Raw genomic sequence first — 25540 nt, 5'->3', positions numbered from 1 at the left:
TGTGTATACTGTATATATCTCATGAAACTAAGACAATATCAGTACTGTCTTTGCAACTGTTTAATAGTGATACTGTAATCAAACCATGACTATAATTCGCGGTAATAGAATGTTTAATACTTTTTGAAATAAATATACTATGAAATGTATAGCCAGTCAACAATGATAATCGTCTTTAGGACGAATGCATGAAGAAGCATGCAAGCAAAAACTTAATCGAAAATGACTGACATCACAACACTGTATAATCCTGCACATTTTCAGCACTTTATTTAGGAGGTCTGTGAATTTATGTTCATCCTTTTCGATGAATAGAAGGAAAATATTTTACATATTAACAATACGGTCTGCTATTCTTGGAGGGCATTAAGTATGTAAACAAGGCCACGCCATCTTTCTGATTATTTTCGTATCATTTCCGTCTGAAATCTGAAAAGAAACGATGCAATTGTGTCCTTCCTGTAGATATTTGGCCTGAGACTCAGACCTCCATGAACAGGAACTGCCGGGAGGGAGGGTTGTCGGAACTGCCAATCTATAGCATGCTTTTAAAGCTGATGATGAACTAAAGATAATTTATTATTTTCAGTAAACCCCAGTTAGGTCTGAAACCTGAATATGTTATAAATAAACCTTAATAACATTATTTTACTCTCAGAACTACAGTATTCTTGTACAAAATACGATATGCTGAATTTATTTTTGTTGGTGTGCCTGCATTGTCGGAACTGCCAATCGGTATTTAGCTTTTAAAGCAGATGAACTAAAGGTAGTTTGGTATTTCACTCAGTCTGTAGTCAGTTTAGAAACCCGAATTAAGTAAATCACTTTCGATTCGATCATTTTATGCTCAGAACTGCAATATTCTTGTCCAAAATACGATGTTGCATTTCACTTCGTTGGTATGCCTGGATCTTCATATCGTCTATGATGGACGGCGGCATTTTCGCTCTGGGGGAGGACTGTAGGCACGTTGATTTTTATCGTCTACCCTTAAGTCGAATTTTGGGTCGTCTTTCCTTTCCATGAAATACTCATTTCCAGTTGAAGTTAATTTAGATGTCCCAAGAGACTCACCATTTTAGATTATAAGAAAAAAATGGGAATAAGAATAATCTAAGTGGTTTCCTCACCCATCTGTGAAAATGCAGTGGTCCACTTGCGCTGATTTTCTTAGGTGGCCAATAGATGGCGTTAACGACTTGCTTATAGTAAAAAATCCTCTAAATTGTTCTGTGGAGAAAGGACCGCATGGTGACCACGTGGCCGCTTTAGAGTATACGGAGAATTGAAGACGTAATTAAAGTACGATTTCGTTATTGGATCATTTTGGTACTATTGCATAACATAATTAGTGGAAAATTTTCAGTTATCGTTGGTATTGTTAGGAGGCTGAAACTGAAGCGTAATATAACCTTCGAACACATGATGATTTCCTATAATCACATGACCATTACAGTTTAGTTTCATTAATATGGCACTAAGTCAAGACTATTGGACAAATATGATATTTAGACTCGAATCATTCAATGACAAAGAAAGTCATGAACAGGTCATGCAATCATTTGATTCCAGAACTACTTTTTAAGAAGGCTCTTATAAAGAACAACTAATAACCGCACTCATTGCAATGTTCCAGATGAAGGTGCAGTGTGCAACATGCTAATCACAGGGACAATATGCTAATATTGCAAGCAACGCAAAATTCGTCAACGTAGCAAGGTTCTATATTGCCTCAGGAACTGTACAGGGAGCAAAATAGCTTTCCTTCTAACACGAAAAATGTTTACTGGACTTCCTATAATGAATGCGCCGTTTGTTTGCAATACGACAATGTTGAAAGCAAGGAAAAATCCGTCAACATGGCTGGGATGGTTCCAGGACTTTTTTTCTTTTTCTGGGAGCAAACCAGCTTTCCTTTGAAATTAACGGGTTGATGTGGATATGTGGGTGAGGATGTGGATACAGTGTGTATAGATATGTGGGTGAAGATGTTGACTGGGTATAGATATGTGGGTGTGGATGTTGATCCAGTGGGTATAAATATGTGGGTGAGGATGTGGATGTGGTGGGTATGGATATGTGGTTAAGGGGGTGGATGTTAGTATGTGGGTGAGGCTGTGGATGTGGTAGATGTGGATATGTGGTTAAGGGGTGGATGTGGATATGTGGATATTTTGTAAAGAGCTTCCGATTTTCCATCCCCATACTTTATTATTTTGGATGTGGATATGTGGGTGAGTGTGTGACGTGGTGGATTGTGGATATGTGGGTGAGTGTGTGATGTGGTGGATTATGGCTATGTGGTTCAAGGATGGATGTGGTCGATGTGGATAGGTCTCATATGAGAGGATGTGGATATGTGGGTGAGTGTGTGGATGTGGATATGTTGGTGAAGGTATGGGTGTGGTTGAAGTGGGTATGTGGGTGAGGGTGTGGATGCCGCTTGCAAACAGTTATAACATTGACAAAACTGCCTTCGAAATGAGAATATTCTCCCAGCACAAAATGATTGATATGATGGGCTACCTGGCGGAAAAGAACAACTGGGAGTTGATGTTTCAGCTTTGCTGAGGGCGGAGTAGGAATCTGACGAGAGAGAGAGAGAGAGAGGCGGGGTCATGTTCCCAGAAGCAAATTTCTCTTTAGTACATTATACGAGAATCGTCCTATTGTAAGATACAGTTTTCTTTCGAATCCTTCTAATATGTGAAAGTATAAGGAAAGAAATTTTATGATTATGTGAAATCTAAGAAAAATGTGGGATGGATATAGCTGAAATGAAAAGAATATGATGTATTAAAGTTTCCTGTTGTCAGGCAGTGCTTCTGTACATCGAGAGAATCCAGGTGATTCCAGCTGTCGTATTATTCAGATGCAGCTAGGTAAGATACAGTTGCGGAGGAGAGAGAGAGAGAGAGAGAGAGAGAGAGAGAGAGAGAGAGAGAGAGAGAGAGAGAGAGAGAGAGAGAGAGAGCCATTTGTGAAATACTCATTACATATTCTGTCTGTCTATCTATCTATCTATCTATCTATCTATCTATCTATCTCTGACTTTTTATTGAACAGTAAGAAACATTGTTGGTGTCGGTGAATCTATATGTTAAATGACAGGATGGAAAAATAATGACAAAAACATGTGAATAATAATAATAATAATGATAATTCATAAACTCTGATAATAGCATGAGTCACTAAAATGGTGAAGAAATCCACAGTGGTGTAGATGTCAATATATGTTTCAGAAATATCCATGCAAACGACAGCTTTGAGAGCCTGCTCGGTTTCTCCTTCTGTGTTAGATTGAGAAGGAGGAGGACGAGCAGGTTCTCGAAAGCCTTTTTTTATGTAGATTTCTGAAATATATTATATTGACACCTACTGTACACCACCACTGTGGATTTCTTCACCATTTATATAATAATAATAATAATAATAATAATAATAATAATAATAATAATAATAATATGGGGCGCCGGGGCAGAGTGGTTTAGCTCAACGATTGACTGGTTAAGCAACATTGGGGCCGGTCAGTCGCTGGATGGGTACCACTCTCCTTGCCGTTGATTCCTTGGGAAAGGATCGTTGCCATAATTTCCTCAGTCAACTCAGGTGTAAATGAGTACCTATTCTCGGTGGGGTAGGGTCCAGCTATGGGTTAAATAGCAAAACTCAGCAATGATGGAAAGAAATGAGAGAACAAACGACAACGACGTAAATGGAACCTCAGGCAACAGAGGAGTTCGTCCGGCAGCCATGTGCTGAAATTAGTCAGAAACAGGACCCAGAGAAGAACGGGTCTGCTAAGACGCAGGTCAGAATCTGAGCGGGTAGGATAATGAGCTCACGTGAACCCCCAAACCTCGACTGGGGCTCAGGCTAAGCCAACTCAAATCAAAGATTTGGCTTAAAAAGGCAACCCCAAATAATATCTTATTTTTATTCAGTCTCTAAGGATTTCTTTGATAGATATTCATTTATAATGTGTGTAGAATCCAGCATATAAGCACCAGTTGTATCGTACAATGCCTCATTTGCCAACATTTCTCCTCGCAGTAAATGTCAGTGTGAGAACATTTTTTCTGGTCAAGCACATTGTTAGAATGTTGTCAGCACAATGCCGAACAACAGCACATTTTTTGGCTGTTTTAACACAAGAAGGAAAATAAAATCTTTAGATTTAGGCATAAGTTTCTTTCGTTTTTGCGAGGGTTGAAAGTTTTGAGAGATGTACTGAATGCATGCAAGCATGTCGACGATCTGATAAACTTAACCCAGATCATGCTATCATTTGCTCTTCACATTTTTACAAGGATGATAGCACCAACTACATGAAACCAAATTTATTTCTGATTCTTCCATTCGTGCTATGTACAGTCATGGGAAGACAGAATACGGCCTTTCTTATAAGTTCAGTGAAAGTCATTTTAACTTGTTAGGCCAAGAGAAACAACTTGTGAGCTGGAAAACAGTTGTTATCCACTTCGATTGCAAGTGCAAATGACTACTTGGGTAAGAAAGGTCTCTTAAACAGCAGCAGTTTGGAAGAAACTGCTAATTTCATTTATGTTGTTGATAAGTAGCTTGATATTATGAATTCTTCTCCAGTATATGATGACAGCATCACGAAATGCTTTTGGGATTAATTATGAGGAGCAAAAAAAAATTCTGCAGAAAAAGGTAGTTGCCATGAAAACGATTATAGTAGCAAACTCACGATTTTATTGCCTTTAGAGATTTCAAAAGGGAGAAATTCTGTCAGGTAAATCTTTTATAGACCTTTACGAAATACTAAGTAAATTACATAGCGTTAAATTCATGCATACAAGGCGATTAATTCAATATGTTGGAAAATTTATTTGGTTGCACATGTCAAATGAATGGACCACATGACAATGCAAATTTGGTTAGTTTTCAATTTTGCTTGAGAGAGTATTTGTTAGGAAAAGACATTGTACTGCTAAGTGAAAAAAAAAACCACTGGGTGTAAAGAGGACGATTTTAATTTTAAATAGGCAGTTGTCATTTTCTGCTAGTGCAAAACAGAACATTGAAAGAAAAGAAATTATCAGTACAATGTGCCTGATTAGCATTTTCTTTCAAAATCTAACCAGTAAACTTGAAATTGAAAATGAAGGCTTAAAGGATGATGTTAGAGAAGAACAGAATCTGACTGAGAAAGACGAAGGAAAACTTGAAAAATCCCTTCCTGACATAATAGAAGAAGAGTCCCTTCGTTACACTGACCGCTGTACCGTCAACAAATCTGCACTGAAATATCCTCATTTAGGAGTTGAAACAACAGACTGCAATCTATCAGAAAAATCATGACTAAGTAAAATCAACATAGGTAGACTACATGCAGCACCTTCTAATGCTTTCACGTCTCAATTATCAATTTGTGAGAGGCATTTATTGCAACTCATGGCGAAACTTCGCGGTGAGTTAAAGACTACATAAAGTCGCTCGCTTCTAAATTAGAAATGTCTGAAGCTGATGGTTCCAAAGATTTTTTTTTTTTTTTTTTTTGGCTAAAATTGATATGCATCGTAGGATGAATGATCTAAATAACGTGATTGTAATAAAGAAAAAGAAAAAGAACGAGTGCCAACCCATAAAAAGAAAATCAATGAAACTGATAAACTAATACTGAATGGGTATCAGCAAGTTGTTTTACCTTGTTTTGTCGAATGAATCCTTACAATAATACTTACAATGAAAACAGTTCTGTATTTATCCTTCTTACTGGACAGTGTTATGCTCTCGGACCTTTAGTGACTCATGGCTTTAGTGTATTGGTTTAGCATTAAAGTGAAAAATAAGCAAAAGTCTTAACTGAAGATGAATGTTACTAAAGGAAACGGATTACTGAAAAAAGAAAGACCGCATAAATGAGCGGTACCTGGACATACGAATCTCTAGCGCGGAGGGGCTCACGTGACTACCTGCACACAAAAGCTCTTATTTTCGTTACCACGTTAGGAGATCCGTCCTTCTCTGGATCCTGGTCAGAAATGTGTTTGGAGACAAGAAATAACTCGTAGATGGAGAAGGTAACCTGGTTAAATGGGAGTACACAGAGAAATGACATAAATTGCAGGTAAACGAGGGTTTGGATTTTGGCAATAAACTTAGATTTCAGCATATAGCGTAGATCAAAAAGAAAAATAACGTGAAATTGGCAGCTCAGTTACTAAGTCAATCAGCAGCAAAATCTTTTGCAATTTTTTGTAGATAATCTTAGTGAATTTAATGAAAACGAATTGACAATTCAATTCATTACGATTTTAAACAATTTGTTTGGTGTCATGAATTATTCCAGAAATCTCTATTCAAAAGGTTTTAAAAGTCCAGTTCAAGACAAATTTTTTGAAGCAAGTAGAATTATACATTATATGAAACTCAAACTCCCTGATGGAATATTTCTAGTGATCTCGAATCGCAGAACTGGTTTCCTTGGATTCAATGTTTGCATGCATAGGTTAATTAATTACTTTATATGACAACTTAGTTGGATGTCCTGATTCAAAACTAAAGTTCCTGTTGACTCCTAAAATGAGTCCAGACCACATTGAACTATTGTTTGGTGAAATAAAAAGTTTGGGAAGATGTAATAATGATGCAACTGCTCGTCAGTTATGTGCGGCTCATAAAAGGATTGTTGTGCTGCATAATGATGATGTGCTTCGTGGCAACAGCGCATCTTTGGAATCGGTACCGAGATTGACAGCATCCACTGTAGTTTTGTACTTACAAACATGATAACCATTTGTAAACGCCATCCATCAGTACTGTTGTGACAATACATTTCTCTACAGGTAAAAGCACAAATTTCCCATCAACCGTTTTTGGAAAGAGATGTTTATGCATATATTCCAAGTACACGCCATCTTTCGTTTTGCACGAACGCCATTTTAGTGTACATAACTGGATTCGTAGTGCATAGTTTAAAACAGTCGTTGCAGTGTGAAACATGTGCAGAGGCCCTGATCGGTAACAACGATCATACGTTAAAATCCCTGATCACTCTGAAGAGTAAAGGCAAAGTAATTCACCCATCCGGTGACGTGATTGTTATGTTATGCATGAATTGCGAAAAACGTTTTCGAGAGCCAGGTTCAAGTAACAATTGTCGTCAAGACATAAGTTTAAAAAGAAAGGATTTTCATAAATGATTACCTCTGTATTCAAGTCCTGCTGTAATAAAGACTTTTTCAAACCTTCATGATCATATGTATGAAACTGAACCACTGCAGAATCATTTAATTTTGCTTATCAAGGCGGTATCAAGAAAATGTTTAACAGTCAGACATTCTGCAAGACTGCTGGATCAAAACAAAATGAAAAGTCGCCAGACTTACACGAAATTAGTGAATTTTAGCGGCCGGTAAATGATTTTTCATGCATATGCCTCCATCTATTTTATTTGTATTTCTGTTCCTTCTGAAACTACTGGTAGTGTTTGGTTTACCTGATATATATATATATATATATATATATATATATATATATATATATATATATATATATATATATATATATATATATATATATATATATATATATATATATATATATATATTTATAAATATTGCTGTTTGACCTCTCTTCCTTGCCTCTTAATAAAATAGTGAATTAATTTTCTCTGAAAGCTGGGAGCACAATGTAGATTTCTCGCATGAGAAAGAGGAGAGCGGGAACGGGAAGAAGCAGGGGTTGTTTTCAAACTAAGCTCGCCAACCGACCGAAGGGTGGGAATTTTAAACTCGGGCTTCATAGAGGGGGTACGGTTTTGCTAGGCCAGACCTTAGATATACTGCCCTTAGAACCCACTTTTCTTTGACCTTGGTACTGGTGAGTTTTTGTCGTTTTCCAGGTGATAGCCGAGACCATTGCCCAAAGTACGCTTAATGCAACTGATCATTGCATTATTTAACCCAGCAGTAAGTCGGATTGTGGCAGTTACTCCCAGTTTTCTTTCTCTTCAACTGAATCTCTCATTTTCTTGTTCAAATTTTCGTTTTTAAATAAAAGTGCCTGCCTAAGAACCCTAGTAAAGCATATTCCCTTCATGAAGTCAAATATTAATTGCATTCATTTTTGTCTGGTGAAATAACATAACTTAGCCTCCATGGTGTTAAAAGTACTGTTCCTGAGATAAGATTCATTCCTTGTGATTGATTAATTACTAGTGAGAGCTTCTTTAGTGCAACATTGTTATCTGCATCGTCAGTGCCAAGAATCCACAGTTCAGTGTTCACTGAATTCAGCTGCTTTATAAGGTGATTGAAGAGGCTTATTATTAAATCTGTTGCGATCATTACATTTAGCATTGAGGTATCTGTCCTGGTTATGACTAATATTTTGAGTTGCTGTCAGCTCCTAAAAATAATCTATTTCCTTTTCATTTTACTTTTGTTGAAACTAGTTTTTAGTAAGTTGACTTCATTAATCCACAGCGTTGTATAATAAACTTATAGGTTTCATTATCTGTCCTTTGGAGCTTTGTTTGGCCTTAATTGGCATTTCATACATGGGTCTTAGGTAGAGCAAGGTAATATAACTCCGATTAGTCGATTGTTAAAGTAAATAACTGGTGACCCATGTAATAATTATATATTATATATATAGTATATATATATATATATATATATATATATATATATATATATATATATATATATATATATATATATATATATATATATATATATATATATATATATATATATATATATGTCATTGTGACTAAATTATACTACTCTCTGCACTATTTAGACAATTGTTTTATTCCGAAATTAAAAATAACAGTATAGGAATATGGATGCGAGAAAGTATGATTAATGCGGCAAAACCCCTGGGCAAAACCCAGGCTTTGCCCTGTGGGGGGGAGGCCCAGCTTCACAGATTAGTACAGCGCTGACCGAGTGTGCCCCCTCTCCAGGGCATTTGCTTCAAGTGACCAACCAGTGTGGGGAGAATGACCTTGAGGTATTTCTCCCCAAACGATGATACAAATAGACAGAAAGGCCAGATTGTTAGTCAGTAGTCACTTGACAATGCCATTAAAGGCGAAACAGCTGTCGCGACAAAACCAATAAATGGAAGAATGAAGTCTGGGTATTTTTCACCAGAAATTGACGAACGAGATCCGGAAAACCTGACGGTATGAAGATATTTATTGATGCCACAAAAGCTATTGCTTTTAACGAAAATTGTATAAGAGAAAAACTATACCTAAAAGTAAATATATATATATATATATATATATATATATATATATATATATATATATATATATATATATATATATATATATATATATAACTGGCCACGAAGATGACCTTTGAAAAAGAATGTATCAGCATTGAGAGAGATCATAATACTGAACACAGCATGCAACGAAATGCTAGGGTGTTTTTCGCATTCAGCAAAAAGTCAACGTTCTCAGAGACTCTTAGTTACAACACACGTGTGAACAGAAGTGCAGATCAGCATAGAAACTTCTCGAAGCTTTATCCGGTTATAGATCCGGATTTGAAGAGAATATCACAGTGGAGTGTGTAAGGGCATGTGTGACCAAATACCTTGTGACGCCTTGGTTTACAGAAGGCGTGTCTTGTCGTACACTGAACTCGAGCGGTGTCACGAGAGTGTGTTCATATTTGCGTTGCAAAATCCATATAATGGAGTGTTTCATAGAATGAGTGGGCAATACGATCCGTTCTGGGTATAATTAACATGTGAACTGTGCAAAAGGGAAGCACACAGATGGAGTCTGTGTTCAAGAAGACTTTCGTGAAGTGAGTACAACTCATAAAACATTTTAGATTTTTGTTACAGACTCTGGAGAAAGACTTTATCCCTGTTGCAGTGAAATCTTGTGTTTCTGCATTTTTTATTTTACAATTTCTGGTTTTTAATATAATGCTTGTTTCTTACAGGTATTTTTCTGCACGTTCCTCTTCAAAAAGGGAGTGGTGTGACATTTAATCATATATGAAATGACTTTTATAATGTATTTTGTGACCTTTTATGATTTGAATGTTAGGAACAATCGTTTGTCGATTGTTCCCTTGGTGGATTGTTGCCTCCTTTTGTTTTTTTTGTTTTTCTTGTTGGCGAGTTGACGTGTGGTGGATGGTGTCAGACTTCGCCAGTCAGGTCCAGGACAGCAGTAGGTCACGGCAGTAGAGCAGCGGAGAACATTCTTTTGGACGCGATGGTTGTCGTATCGGCTCTGTCGTGGAGTTCAGTCTGGGAGAACTGTTTCTGAGGACTTGATGGTTCCCGTGTCGGCTCTGTTTAGTTGTCCTGCAGTGTTGGTTTTTACAGTTCTCGATTTTTTTTCCTTTATGCTGCTTGTTTATTATTTATTGTTACTATTGTTGTTTATGATTTTATGCTGCCTGAGTCTTATGATTTTTTTTGTATTTATGTGAATTTTATGTTGCTGTCATGTGTTTTGTTCATTGATTTTGGTATTTTAAGTTTTTGTTCTCTCCTGGACCTGACTCACTTGTAAATTTTTGTAAATAAATTAATTTTAGGTAACTTTTTGTATTTGTTCTGCTCCTCTCTCCTTTGTTTGTCACCTTTCGTCAGTCATTACAGCCCAATTGCTTGTTTTCTGTAAAGAACCTGTCGATCTCGAGAGGCGAGATCGTAATAGAATGGCAGATGGGTTATTTCTCTATTTCCTTTTAAATAAATGAGTGCCTATGTTTTGGCCCTTAATCAGATTTTCGTAGTTATGTTGAATCATTTGATTTCATTCTTTCGTAGCTTTTTTGAAGCTATTTTTTTTTATAAAGTTTTTAGTTTTGTATCCTAGTATCTCATTCCAGTAGACCTTAGAATTTAGTTAGGGGTAATGATAACTAAAGATGTGAAGATGAATAACTTAAGATGGGATGTTGAGAGATCATCTGACTCGACCAGTCGGTTTTCGCCACGAAACATATCTCAGGAAAAGGAGATACCAACCTCTGTTCTTAAAACAGAGAATTAAATAAGACATAGGCTTCTGGAAAATCAGGCCTATATTATATATATATATATATATATATATATATATATATATATATATCTATATATACACATATATATGTGTATGTATGTATATATACTTATGTATAGTAACATTGAAACATTCAATGTCGTTTATGGGTATTTTTGCAATTATTCAATTGTATTAGTAAGAGAGAGAGAGAGAGAGAGAGAGAGAGAGAGAGAGAGAGAGAGAGAGAGAGAGAGAGAGAGAGAGAGAGAGATATTTCTCTTGCGGTTTTAATGTAATTTTTTCGCATGTTTATCTGTGTGTGTGTGTGAAAGAGAGAGAGAGAGAGAGAATATTAGAAAAGCATTGCTTTATGATTCCTGTGCCATATTCTTTACGCCAAAAAGAAAAGTGAAAAAAAGCTATGTGCTTCTCACTTTCGTGGGAAGGAGAAAGGATAAAGAGAAATTTTCTTGAAAGCTGAGCAAAAGTACAACCGCCCATTTCTCTGAAAAATCTTCAGTGGCTCCGTATACCATCGCCCTTTCATTTGAACTTTCGATTTTTGCGATAGAATTTTTTTTTCTAGCTGGGGCAAAACTTCCGTAATTGGTCTTAAGATTTTTTTAGAGGGATAATAATTCACTCCCAGCTTTGAAAAGAACATAATGAGAATGGCTGTTATATTCTTTGAGATTGATTCTTGCACAGGTGAATTATCATATGAAGGTTCTTGCCACTTTATCAATTCTAGTTGTTCAATATTCAGTCGGAAATTGTAATTTGGCAGTTTACCAATTTTATCTATTTAAAGTATATTTCATGAGTAGTCTAAATCTCAGACATTTGTTCTGTGCTTTATCCAGTTATGAAGTTCAAGTGTCACAAATATAGATTCGCTTTGTTTAGAAAAACACAAATATGAAATAGTACATTGCTGAAGACTTTATTCAGAAAACAATAATCATTGCAACACACCAAACAGAAATGGACTTTCCAGGTGTTCAAGAAGTGATGAAACTAGACAATTCAGTTGAAGAAACATAAAAAAAAAATTCTAAGCTTATCTATGAATTCAATGGTACTTTTGAATCACGAGAATCGTGTATCAAATGGAATGAAAGCGCGAAGACAAAAATCTAATTTGTACCAAGTTCTTCTTCATCTGTGATGGAAATAATAGAAATTTTAGTCAGGTCCTTCATCAGTGATGTTTGCTGAGTTGATGAGTAAGATGATGATATCCACCTTCGGTTTCCGCCTACATTGCAATTCCTCCTGCAACACCAGCCCAGGAACCGTGGAATTTCACTTCCGGGGCGGAACTGGGGATTTTGGCAGAGAGAGAGAGAGAGAGAGAGAGAGAGAGAGAGAGAGAGAGATTAATTAGTAGCATTATTACCGGTTGGTTCATTTGAAGTGGCGCGCCTCACACTGGATAACAATAAGTACTTGCTTCTCTTTCCAAAGCCGAGGACGTCTAGCCACTCTTGGTACAGAAATAAGTTTATTGAATACCTTTCTTGTAAGAAAAGACTAAATATGCCAATCTTCCATTGAGAGATATAGCTATAAAAGGCACATGCACACAAACACACACACACACACACACACACACACACACATATATATATATATATATATATATATATATATATATATATATATATATATATATATATATATATATATATCGATGCTATTACAAGGAACATGAGAAGAGTCCACTTTAAGATAATCCTGACAGATTATGTGCATGGACGTATCAGTAGAAGAACTTAGTGAAGCATGCTGTGTTAAGACACAGCAATATAGGTTTTAGCTTTATTCTGTATTCTGCTTTTACTTTATACTTTACTCACTTACTCATCTATAAAACTTTTAAGAAAAAGAAGCCAGAAGCAAAGGTTCTAGACCTACAGTTTAGTGAAGAGCATTCAGTTGATTTTTATCATGCCGTTACTTCTCTGTTTAATACGTGACTTGCCTGCTGCAGACATCGTTTGGTGCTGAGCCATATTCTAAATGTCAAACATTGTTTCGAGAAGCCTCTGAAAGGGCGCCTAGGATCCCAATCAGGTCTTTTTCAAAATAAAGCGAAACTTACTAATGCAAGAACCGTTGTAGAAAATATAGCCAGAGTTGCAGGAGCAGGTGTAATTCCCAATTGTGTTTTTACAAGCGGAGTTTGCACCACAAGGATTGCTGGCGCATTCATCAATGTCTGTTGGAAAGAGCAAATCTTGTCAACGATGGCAGACGTCCATTTAGAGAGCTGGTCAGATAGACAAGCCAGGGAGGACGTTTCAAGGTCTGTGACACTGAATGTAAGTTAGGAAAACTTGCGAATCAACTTTACAGGAAAGGAAAGGAAAAATGGAGTGATGTCATCTACATATTAGTTCTTGAATGATAATACACACCCTCCCCACCCCCACCCCCGCCCTCTTCTGTCATTTTTTCGTAAAGCTGAGAATGTTCAAATCTTTAGTATCACTCACCTCCACAGAGCTGGTAGCCTGCATTGCAGACGCACTCGTAGCCTACGTCTCTGTCTTGACACACTGAGTTTGCGGGGCAGAGACCTTTCGTATGTGCGCATTCGTTCTGCCTCAGTGTAGCTGCGAAAAGCAAGGAAAGACAGTGAGTGAGGTGAGTGAGTGAGCGAGAGAGTTGCTCACTGCCAGAAGCCCTGTAGTCATCGCAAGCGTCGACCTGCTTCTCTAGGCAGCCTCAGAATGTACTTTGATCTTGACTGTTAATAAAGGCTTACGGTAATAGGAACCCAGAATAAAAGATGTTTTTCGTAAATACATTTTTATCTTGCATGAAAGATAAAGTGTCGAAATGACTCTATTATCACATAACAAGGCTATGACACGACTTTGGTTTCTATAGAGCTACTGGAATATGGAAGCAAATCTTCCAGTGTTGTTTCTGACAGATAAGTTCACGGTAAATGTTCTTTTTTTTCGTGTGTCGGAATGTTCCTAGCAGCCTAGTTTTCTTTCTTTTTTAATGATGTTCTATATGCTGCAGTGTCTGCACGTCATCACTCAAACAGTGAGTGGCAACAAAATTTTAAATTCAACACAACACGAGAATCACTCGTGAAAAGAACTGCAAAATCCTCGAGGCTCTCAGGAAAACGGGAGAGGCTTCTGTACAAACTGCACATTTACAGAGTTTCTTCTTCTTACCGTTTATGCAGCAGGAACAGTTGGTCGATGTGCATTCCCTTGGAAACAGGAGGCCGCTGCAATTAGCTGCCTGGCTGCTTGTGATGCAGTAGCCACCGTAAGCACGGCATGCGGCAGATGGCCTACAACCTGCGCAGTGAGAAAAGGAGTCATTGTGAATTCGCCTCCTCTCCATTCCGGGCTGAAAGTAATTATGATGCCCCGAGTTACGCAGTTCCTTCTTTTCAAGCATTTGTGTTTTATACTTTCATAATATTGACGATGATGAGCTTTCTCTAGATATAGACATACGTAATAATGTGGAACATGACTCCCTTCACTATATCTATTTTCTGTTTTGATCACTTTTTGATCACATTTCGTACTTCTAAAAAAATAGAAAAGAGATAGAATAATAATAATAATAATAATAATAATAATAATAATAATAATAATAATAATAATAATAATAATAATAATAATAACACTTCACTGATGGTCTCAAAACTTCAAAATATCTTGAGAGAATTTTGAAAGTGAGCGTCTGCACAAGTGCAGACGAAAATGTCAGTGAGGAAAACGAAAGGAATTGAATACACTGAAGACCTGAACATAGGTACAAATATACCATGACGTCTGAAGAGAAATGCTAATTATTAAGCAGTAGCAACCGAATACCTACTGTACTGTATGTACAGTCAGTTCATTAAATAAGACAATGGAAGCAAGCACGGGAAAAATATTTACATCTCTTTTTCGTCTAATTTCTGATATTCCAACCGTGTCTCGTCCAACTCTCCTGGAGTACCCCGGGTAAAATCATAGCAGGCGCCAGTAATGGCACCACTGGCGGCCTTCTTGTCCCCAAAAGAATAAAAAAAAAAAAAAAGAATAAGAAAGCTTACAAGGCACCAAGGATAAAAGTACTTGACCTTAGCTCCAACCTCCTACCAGGTTCTTTCTTACCCTTTCCGTGACCGTTCCCACTCTGGAAGCCAAAAGAAAAAGAGTAAGAGAAGGCACCTCATGATCATATTATTATTACATAATAATAATAACAAATAACTTCTAAAGATTTATTTATTCATTTCATTCATGTAAATAAAATTCAGCATTGAAATAACACGAGGCAAGTAATAGCAGTGACAAATTATCAGCTTAAAAGAAACTCTTATCTATAAATTACAAGGAGACCAGATAAACTCTTTACAAAGGTTAATATATATATATATATATATATATATATATATATATATATATATATATATATATATATATATATATATATATATGAATGTTTTAGCAATTTTCTTTTAAAAGAAACAGAAGACTACCCTTGTAAAGACTTTATCTGCTCTCCTTGTAACTTTTAGATAACAGTTTCTTCCACATTTGAAACATATACGAAATCTCGTCAGGTAAACTGGTCTCAGTTGAGGATACAAGAGAAAGAAAATGGAAAGTTTGTTCACCCTTCTTCTCTGGAGGCTCCTCCGCTTTTGCAAAGCTGCACAAGAGGCCCAACAGCAGCAGGAACGTCGTTGTCTTCATGATCGCGTCTTGAATCGCTGAATGAAACTCACAACAGGATGACTTTGTGAGCTCTGTGTCACGGTTGGAGCGGAGGGCAGCTTTTATGGGTGAGCTCGTGCACTAGGCAAGCCAGGTGGCACTCTCCCCCGCGCATGCGCTTCCTGCCAACTCCCCTGTTTGGACTCACTGGTGGCGGACGTCTTTGACAAAGTTGAATGGGTACGATAAAAAGACTTTGCGACGCTTTTTGGACCCTGAGACGGAATAATAATAATAATAATAATAATAATAATAATAATAATAATATAATAATAATATTAATAATAATATCTTGTTGAAAAGGACAGCTGCGTGGTGCGAATTGACTTTATACTGCGTTTTCTCAGTTTATCTTACAATTCGCTTTTGCTGCATGTCAATATTGGTCAATAGCTGGCCAATGTTCATATCTCGGTGGATACAAACAGCGTATTTCTTACAGCAGAAATTCTTTATTTTCTAATAATAATAATAATAATAATAATAATAATAATAATAATAATAATAATAATAATAATAATAATAATAATAATAATAATAATGTAAAAATTCTTCTGTAAATGATAGTGAAAGAAAAATTGTTCTGGTTTACACCGACCATTCCGAAGGCGCCGTTGGGGATGACCATAAAAACATGAACAAAAACTGTCAATATTATGAAGATAATAATGACCCCCAAGAAATATTAGTCCTAGATAACGACCCCCGAAAACCCTTAAGGGTCACTATCTAGGAAATATACCTAATTAATTCCATTTATTCTTTTAATGTGAATGTTTAATGACAAGTTGCGCACCTTTTGCAGGTATGCAAAATCCAAATAGAGCTGCTCAGAACATATCGTGAGTTCGATATCACGTTGATCTCGCCATCACTTGTTCAATATATACTACAGAGATGATCTTCATTTATGTGACTTGAATTCTGTTCGTCTGTTCTGTTTATTTTTCCCTTCTAATAACCGATCTCTTCTTCTTTCCTCCATATTTCCTATTATCTTCTGTTACTTCTGTCAAAATGAACCCCATAATGTTCTTTGGAAGCTTGATTTCTAGTCAATGGCCCCCTCTGTGGGCTTGTTCCATATGAAGAAGGTTCATCTTCTGAATAATAATAATAATAATAATAATAATAATAATAATAATAATAATATTAATAATAATAATAATAATAATAATTATTATTATTATTATTATTATTATTATTATTATTATTATTATTATTATTATTATTATTATTATTATTAAAAATATAATAATAATAAAACCTTGGTTGAATGTATGCTCTGGAATATTTAAAGATGGTTCGTGTAACTCTCCATCTGTTAAGTCATAGCGTTGTTTTCTTGGGGAAAGAATAAGCTCTGCTTTAGAACTTTGAAAGAAGGGTTTAATGTGTAGACTCCACTGCAAAGACTGGATGGATATTGGAGTCAAAAGTAGAAAGAGCTTTATTGTCATTCACTATTGGTTGAAACATTTACCTGACTCTTCAGTTTCAAATCCTGCACGAAAAGACAAGGCTCATTAAAACCAACGCTGCATGCCAACATGGAAAAAAAGAGAAGAAGTACATGTTACCTATTAGGGTTCACGTTTTAGGTATATGATAGTTATTTGCAAAGAAGAGAAAATGTGTGTTGATCAAAATGACAAGAGCTTCATCAAAATGAATAAATAATTAGCAGAAATAGGACAGGAATTAATCAGAGTCAGTTGCCCGGCAAATCGCAATAATAAGTAGTCCAGGAACATGAAATGAAGGGCGTCAGGATTTCATTTGTGGGCTGTGAGCTCTCCACATATCCCACTGATGATTTACTACATTTGGAAACCTCGAACGATTAGCTTATATCAACCGCCACGGTAGTTGGCCATTAGTAAAGCCCAGCCACCAGGAGCAAACAAAATCCCAGACTTTGGCCCTCTGCAACTCTGGAAATATTCAGTCGACCGGGATGAGACTCTGGCTTTGGAGGTTTCCCACGAAGGTCTCTCTCTCTTTCTATGCTGATTGAGAAAAGACTCCTACTTGTACTTTTCGCTTTCATCATAATTTATCAGGTTGCGGAGTAAAGCCCCACAGCCTGCCTACGCCTTCCTTCTATCCCCTGACTGACCTCCATATCTGCTGTCTCTTGTGGCTGGGCTTTACTACATACCCCTTTTGTGATTTCATCACATTTTTGCCGGTGATGTCAGTTAAGTACATTAAAGTTTAAATGTACTTCAGATGCCACTGTCTCTGCATTAACGATAAGGGCGAGGGATCGTCCTGGCGCCCCACAGAATGAAAATTATGCATTTATGACTACAAATATTCATTCTTTACCCAATCCCAAGAATCTCCAAGTCCCAAAGCCGACAGCCACAATATCCATCATCTACTGACTGACAATTTTCTCCAGTCGATTCGACTTGAGTGAGGAGGAGGAGAATATTCATTTTCGTGATCTGTACATGGTGACATGAAGCCTTCAAAAAAACATTTTTGAATTCCCATAATAACAGTTCAGTATCGAAATTTGAAACTTGAAAAAAAAACACACATACATTGCGAACAAAATCTATACAAAAATTACCACATGACGCTTCGAAACTGTATGTGGATATTATTGTATATTTGTTCTCTAATTTGTAGTTTTTTCTCTTCAGATTTTTTTAATTCTCCGCCGGACTTTGTCGTCAAGGCGACTGGAGTTTGCGAAGGAGCGTGAAATGTCATAAAGTAGGCCACCATGTTTCTGTAGTCTGGAAATTCCTGAAATCGACTTGGTGTCTCTCTCACTGAAAGGTTGTTGTGGACTCCCCAAAGCATTCTCTCTCTCTCTCTCTCTCTCTCTCTCTCTCTCTCTCTCTCTCTCTCTCTCTCTCTCTCTCTCTCAACTGTTAATAATAAGGGCCGCTCGCACTTCGTCACACATGTCATAAGCAAGCGTAGGAGGCAACTGGCGCTTAATATCCTGCCTTTCATTGCCCAGAAGGCAGAGTTCAAAGGAAGGGAGTGAAGAAGAACAGAGTAAAAAGAACAATCCACAGGCAATTTCTTGTGACAATGTAAATAAATACATGTATATATAAATAATATATATATATATATATATATATATATATATATATATATATATATATATATATATATATATACATATATACATGTATATATATATATATATATATATATATATATATATATATATATATATATATATATATATATATATATATATATATATATATATATATATATATATATATACATATATATATATATATATATATATATATATATATATATATATATATATATATATATATATATATATATTATATATATACATATATATATATATATATATATATATATATATATATATATATATATATATATATATATATACATACACTATACATATACATATATATACATATATAATTATATATAAATATATATATATATATATATATATATATATATATATATATATATATATATATATATATATATATATATATATATATACATATATTGTAAAGAGTAACGACCCCAAAATACGCTAGGAAAACTGTTCTCCTTTCCTGCTTTGGGTTGGTTTGAACCTTTGAAGGTCAGGGTATAGGGGCTCAGAGAATATAATAGTTTGGGGACAGTAATCTGGCTTTGCACTGTTTTCTTTGGTACAGGAAAGAAAATCGTTTTCTATGATATAGTCGTGTCGTCGACCTGGGTCAGGACATCGCCCCCTACCCCTGTCCAGAAGCAATAAAGGTCAGGCCAGGACAGCTCTCTCACACGCGGTCGCTAGTTTAAGCCAAGCAGTCACGCCTCTGCAGGCCGTTGCCCCTGCCCCTCCTCTTCCGCTCGTTCCGCCACGTGATCCCATCGCCGCCCTGTGTGCCCCGTGTTCCATTCCACGTGGCCTTAGAAGACTGCAAGGGGAATTGCAAGTCTTCCAAACGCGAGCTGACATTAAACACTTTATTTTCATCAGATTTTTTTTTTATTTTTCCGCCCCCAATCTACGACTAATGAAGAAATACCTTGAGAGGGAGGCTACCATTTGTCCACGCTCCCACACGTGGCTCTCGGCAGAAGACGTCGGCATCCCTACGCCCTACAAATGTGGTAATGTACCCAAAACGAGTTGCTAGTCACGATTACTTAGCCTTTTGCATTTATTAATCTCTGGGCCTATAACTTTTGTGTTCCCTGATATTCCTTGGTTCAAGCCAGGCCCACGTGTTCACAGCTTCTTTCCTCTGAGTCACAAGTAACGCCTCGGGGAGTCCTTGGCGCCTCAGTGCACCCCGAGTAATTCAATCCCCAAATTCCAGCATTAGATGTGTAACGTGGGTCCAAATATCGTTTCAGAAAGACGCCTAAATAGCAGAATTATCCTTGGTCCGTGTTCCTGGCATTCCCAAGCTCCCCCTTCGGGAGGACTTCTACGGCAGTAATTTACCGTGTTTTCAGTTAATTTTCATTTGACCTTTGTGTGCTATCAAATATAACTATTTTTATATCCACGTGTTTCACGCACTTCCCTAGTGAAGAGCCCTCCCGCTCCGTGTAACAACTTCTTTTTTTTGTTTGTGTTTTATATGTCCTATCTTACAAGGCCATTTTCGAGTAAAGTAATAATTGTGAGTCATAAGATCCACTGCACTAGGAAACATATAAAAATATATATATATATATATATATATATATATATATATATATATATATATATATATATATATATATATATATATATATATATATATATATATATATATATATATATATATATATATATATATATATATATATATATATATATATATATATATATATATATATATATATATATATATATATATATATATATATATCCAAACAGCGGTCTTTACAGCCAGGTATACATCAATGGGGAGGCGGACACAAAGACTTGTTAAAGAGGGTCAATTTATTCCCGACGTTTCGTAATGGCTTCATTACATTTTCGAGGGCTGTATAAAATAAATAACATAAATTACAAAAGAGTATAAATTTAAATTTAAAAATTAAGCACAATGGGTTACAAATAAAAAAATTAAAAATAGAAGGGACAATTAAAAGGACAACATAAAAACAAAACAAAATCTCTCTAAAAATATACAAATATAAAAAAAAAAATATATATATATATATATATATATATATATATAACAAGTAAGAAGATATGGACCAACCTATTCAGTGGCAATGTTAAAACTAAACAGAAAACGAAAGACTAAGAGAGGTACAGTGTGCCGGCAGAGGTTTGGCTGTTTAACAAGGGGACGAGTCGTTTAATCATTAACGATTCCAAAATGGCCAATTCATGGCTGCTAGAGGCTCGCCCTAAAACAGAAAAATCCTTATTTTCAATTGATGTTTTACATATTCTAGAGTGATTTCTGATATTGAAAACTAATTGTCCCTTCTATTTTTAATTTTTTTTATTTGTAACCCATTGTGCTTAATTTTTTAAATTTAAATTTATACCCTTTTGTAATTTATGTTATTTATTTTATACAGCCCTCGAAAATGTAATGAAGCCATTACGAAACGTCGGGAATAAATTTACCCTTTTAACAAGTCTTTGTGTCTTTACCTTGATATATATATATATATATATATATATATATATATATATATATATATATATATATATATATATATATATATATATATATATATATATATATATGTATGTATATATATATATGTTGATATGTCCAACACAAATATGACGTGGCACTATTGTGTGAAGGTCAACCACAACAAAGGAGACGAAGAAGAGGTCACTTTCAGGAACATTAGCCTCGGTCGATGGAGTCAGTTCCTCTTGAACACTTGTCTGGCTGACGAAACTGCTGAACATCTGAGTTGCTTTCCTTTGGTAATTTAGCGTTGTCTGTTGTTCGTGTTAAGACAGAGCTGGCCTTATGCCAGCACGGGTTCTTGTTCCACGTAATACTTGTCTCTTTCCGTCAAATGCAAGATGATCGTGCCAGTTTTAAATTTTACCCACAAAAGCAATACGGGTACGTTCTCTTACCGCATGTCTACCAGGTGAAATACTTTTTCGGTGTAATTTTAATCCAATATACATATATATATATATATATATATATATATATATATATATATATATATATATATATATATATATATATATATATATATATATATATATATATATATATATATATATATATATATATATATATATATATATATATATATATATATATATATAATATGTGTGTGTGTGTGTATGTGTGTCTGGGTCTGTGTGTGTAAATATAAACTGTACATTATTGAGATTCCCGCCAGTCATTTTGTCTTCTTCACAAAGACCATGAGTAGAAAGAAAAGTCCCAGCGGAGCTTTTCAACAAAGGCATTTGCACCAAAACCGAGACGAGACAAAGCAGTCGGTCAATTATTCCCAAGATGTAAAATACTGACAGCAGTCTTGGTTGCGTGTGGAATTATTTGAGCGCGTGCTGGGACCCAATGTTCAAATTATATACTTGTGGAAAGGGGTGAAATGACCATTTTCAGTTTGAGGGCCACCGCTCTATTTCGTTCGCCCAATGGATATCTATAAATTGAACTGGCAGGATTGTAAAGGTTTTTAACTAATGTAAAGTTCCGTATTCTCCTGCGAAAACAGATCAATTTAGAATAATAACTCAGTGTGTGATTGGAGGTTGTGCCTGGAAACACATGAAAAGATGACGCAAAAACATCGATTCAATTTTGCCTCAGCAGCAATCGGTAAAAAATCAGTATCAACTAAACGTCACCTTTTGGAAAGGCTAATACAAAATATGCAAGTGACGGCATCTTTTGCATTTCTTGAATTCCTGGGTGAACATTTTTGGCAGGAGGCTTTTTCATAAACCATCAAATGGAGGTTTTGTATTAAATATATTTTGGGAACTGACGCGTGAATCCCACACGCCGATAATCGTTTTCCTTATTTTGGTCAATTTCAATTAAACGATTTTATTTTGGTTTGATTGAATGGAATTTAGGCTGTGTTCGCTAGCAATTAAGCTCTCCCGGCTATTCAGAATTCTTTGCTCAAATAATGAGCAGCTGTTGTCCCTCAGGAAACACCTGAAAATATTGAGGCTCATTTGATTCAGTCTCGCAAAACCTTTCACTGGAGCGCTTTTGCCCTGCTTACATTGGCGGCATTCAAGCTCATTGTCATTATCTGAACAATTTTTAATTGGTATCGAAAACGAGAGGGTTCTTCTCTTTAGAAATAGGAAAGTCTCGCGTTAACGAGCATGAATGATTTTTTTTTCACTGATTCTAGCATGAAGTTTTCTCTGTGCCAAGCATTTTATTTGTTCATTTGTCGATTTCTGTATTACTTAACAGGTCCTATTCTTTAGTGCAAATGTTTTGGAATGCTCCAACAAAAGAATTTTATATTCAGCGATACTTTGAAGCAGAAAAAGATGGGTTTGAACTACTGTATATGAGGTGAGATATATATAAACATAAATATAAATACACACACACACACACACACACACACACACACACACACATATATATATATATATATATATATATATATATATATATATATATATATATATATATAGGAGGAACAGGATAGCCAGAAGACGTGGTAAAATTGCAGACATTATTATTTTTTAGAAATTAACAGAGGCACAGCCGAGCTTTCGGGAATACATAACTTTCCCATCATCAGGGTTACTTATCTATAGAATGACAAAAGAAAATAAAGAGAAACAGTAAGAAAACTATATTGACTGTCTAAATTTAAGAGTATTAAAACAGTTATAACTGACAAAATTTAAAAATACGTAATAGTGTATAGTAAAAAAGGAACATAAAAACCTAAGTTAACTGCAAAAAGAGCAATGACTAAGTAATAAGAAATCACGTACTAAACAGAAATCGTCAAATAAAATCACTATTGAAGATAGATACTGAGAGAGAGAGAGAGAGAGAGAGAGAGAGAGAGAGAGAGAGAGAGAGAGAGAGAGACAGACAGACAGACAAAAACAATGAATATTGAAATAATAAAAATGATAATGTAGTACAAAATACTGTCGTAGTTAAATGCCAACTGGGCGAGTAAGAGGACTGCGAATGGAAGAGGGTGAAATGGTGTGAGAAAAACATTTCAAAAGAAAAAAAGAAGAAAACTATGCAATGAACAATGGAACAGAGGTGGTTTGCTATGGAGTGAGAGTGATTGTTGTTTAATATGGAGGGAGAAAAAAAGGAAAGAGAATGGCTGTTTTTGTTTGTCCGAGTATTTGAAAATCACTGTATTGTATGTGATGGTGGCGAGATATAGCATGAAGTCTAATGGCACTATTTTTCTTTTTGCTTAAAGTTAAGCCTGACGGTGGCTGACACCCACCCCTGTGAGAGTCGATGCGCAGAGCAGCAGCAGACTCCAGCACAAAGGCTTCACAGATCTTAAGAAATCACTGGCATTTTTTATCTGTTTAACCATTAATTTGTTATTTCATCTTTTTCTTTTTTAATAAGTGTTCTCTTCTTTCTCTGTGCTTCCCCTTGACCTTCTGTTACTTCTTTCTGATGGACACCTTCAGGTTCTTTCTTCGAAGCTTCTTGAATTGCAAGTCAGTGGCGCCTTGGTGGAGGGTGTTCTTGTTCCTTATGGAAAGGGCTCTTCTCCTTCTTCTTCTTCTTCCTCTCCTTTCTTCTTCTTCTTCTTCTTCTTCACCTTCCGAATAATAATAATAATGATAATAACATTAAACATGACTCTCCACCATTTTGTAACAATTGCTTCAGCACCATTTTCAGCGCTGAATGACCTCCTCATAGGCCCCAGCTCTTGGCCTTTTCCTAAGTTTTGTATTCAGTTCCAATTCCCACCAGACATTCATTTTCCTAGAAGAAAAAAATTGTTTTGGAATTGAATTAAATTTCCCTGCAGGTTGTTCTTGCTGCAACCTTTCATTTCCTTTTACTGTTCCTCCGTTCATATTCTCTTTCTTCCATCTTATTTCTCAACCCTCTCCTAACATTTATTTCATAGCACAATCAGCGAGGTTCTCCTCCTGTCATGCCTTTCAAACCTTTCTAGTGTCAGTTTCTCTTTCAGCGCTTATTGTCCTTATAGGTTCCAGAGCTTGGCCTTTGGCCAAAATTCTACATTTTGTTCTATTCTAAGCCCAATTTTGAACTCATAGGTAGACAGACAGCTCATGAACTCTCTGACACCCGAGTGCCGATCGGAAAGGCAAAATACTTCGACATTCAACCTTTGCCTCGTCATTAGGTTTTGATGTCTTCAGTGCTTATTATGGATAATCTTTGACAAAAGTGTCCTGTGATTCTGTTCTTATTCGCTTTCTTTAGCTTCAGTCTGGTTCCTAGGAAATGGACGCATTCAGTCTCTCTCCGTCTGCTTACTCAAATAATAATCCATTCTTATGTTTTGTATTCCACAAATGGGAAAGAAAAAGCCCATTTTGGAGGGGAGTTAAAATAATTGATTTGTAAATTATATATCTCCTTTGGCATTCCGTTTGAAGGAGAACCGCTGAGAGAGAGAGAGAGAGAGAGAGAGAGAGAGAGAGAGAGAGAGAGAGAGAGAGAGAGAGAGAGAGAGAGAGAGAGAATATGTTATGTTGTAGACGCACAGTCATAATCTCACAAGCATTGCACGTGTCTCTCTCTCACTCTTTTTCTCTTTCTTCCTCTCTCTCTCATAAAAACATATATATAAATTATATACATACACAACACACACA

General features: G+C 35.8%; 1 protein-coding gene and 1 long non-coding RNA gene across 2 annotated transcripts in view; one reads left to right on the top strand and one right to left on the bottom strand.

Annotated features, from left to right (window-relative positions):
* LOC136854879 (uncharacterized) overlaps positions 1–25540 on the top strand; it is a 362933-nt gene that overhangs the window by 95602 nt on the left and 241791 nt on the right. The window lies entirely within an intron of this gene.
* On the bottom strand, positions 11871–14485 carry LOC136854824 (uncharacterized). Its single transcript, XR_010857819.1, has 4 exons — positions 14200–14485; positions 13501–13620; positions 13107–13223; positions 11871–12324 (listed from the first exon to the last, which is right to left on the bottom strand). It is a non-coding gene; the product is annotated as an uncharacterized lncRNA (long non-coding RNA).

The sequence above is a fragment of the Macrobrachium rosenbergii genome, chromosome 30, assembly GCF_040412425.1.
Source record: "Macrobrachium rosenbergii isolate ZJJX-2024 chromosome 30, ASM4041242v1, whole genome shotgun sequence".
Lineage (NCBI taxonomy): Eukaryota > Metazoa > Arthropoda > Malacostraca > Decapoda > Palaemonidae > Macrobrachium > Macrobrachium rosenbergii.
This window is presented reverse-complemented; position numbering and strand designations above follow the sequence as displayed.